Genomic DNA, 1,341 nt, shown 5'->3' with positions numbered 1-1,341 from the left:
TATTTCATGAGTTCCTTGTTTTTCAATGCAGTGTAGTATTCCATTGTGTGAATATACCACAGCTTCTCTATCTATTCGTTTGTTGATGGGCACTTAGGTTGTTTCCAACTCCTTGCTATCGTGAACAAAGCCACAATAAACATGGGTGTGCATACATCTGCTTGGATGTCAGTTTTGGTCTCTTTGGGGTATATTCCCAGTAGTGGAATTGCTGGGTCAAATGGTATTTCTATTTTAAACTTTTTGAGAAAGTGCCATACCACTTTCCACAGTGGTTGCACCATTTTACACTCCCACCAACAGTGAATAAGGGTTCCAGTTAATCTCGCCAACATTTGTTGCTGGCTGTTCTGTTAAATTTTGCTATTCTTACTGGGGTGAGATGATATCTCATAGCTGCTGGTGAATATGTTTTAATAGTAGTTGTATTAACATGTCTTACTTGTATGCATATGAATAGCATCCTATCATTTATTATGCTGTATTTTAGGATAGAGCTTGAAATTGTTTAACTATTAATACAACACCACTCTTCCTCTGTTTTTCATTCCTGGAATATTATGTCATGTGACTGTCTGACTTAAAGTAGCCAATGTCAGTTCATCTCATCTTATTACTGCCAAAATGTCAATGTTTTTGTTGCATTTCATTTTTTTACAGCTTCTAGTTTTCCTACATTCATACAAAGTACATTCCACATTACAATTATTAAAAAATATCTGAAGCGATTTCTCCACCAAAAATGGATGACCAGAATATTACATTGACAGAGAACTTTCAGACGTTAAGGTTGAGCTTAAGAAAGTTTATTGTACGAGGAATATCATTGCTGATGTCAGATAGAGCCTGTCTGAAAGCAGAGAAAATCAGAAGAATGTCTATTTGTGCTTTATTGACAATACAATAGTATTTGACTGTGTAGGTCATAACAAATTGTGACTAACATTGAAAAGAATATGAATCCCTAAAAACCTAATTATGCTCATGTGAAACCTTTGCCCATATCAAGAGGCGGTTGTGCCCACAGAGCAAGAGAACACTGCATGTCTTAAAATCAGGAAAGGAGTGTATTGAAGCTGTATCCTTTCTCCATGCCTATTCAATCTGTAAGCTGAGAAAATTATTTGAGAAGCTGGACTCTGTGAAGAAGTATGTGGCATCAGGATCAGAATAAGACTTATCAAGAACAACCTGTGTTATGTATATGAACACAACTTTGCTTGCTGGAAATGAGGAAGACTTGAAACACTTGCTGCAGAATATCAAAAACTAGTCTTCAAAATGGACTATTTATCAGTGTTAAGAAAACAAATATTCTCACCACTAGACAAATAGGCAACA

The sequence above is a fragment of the Elephantulus edwardii genome, unplaced genomic scaffold (assembly GCF_000299155.1).
Source record: "Elephantulus edwardii isolate Elephantulus edwardi_28Jun2011 unplaced genomic scaffold, EleEdw1.0 scaffold00009, whole genome shotgun sequence".
Classification (NCBI taxonomy): domain Eukaryota; kingdom Metazoa; phylum Chordata; class Mammalia; order Macroscelidea; family Macroscelididae; genus Elephantulus; species Elephantulus edwardii.
This window is presented reverse-complemented; position numbering follows the sequence as displayed.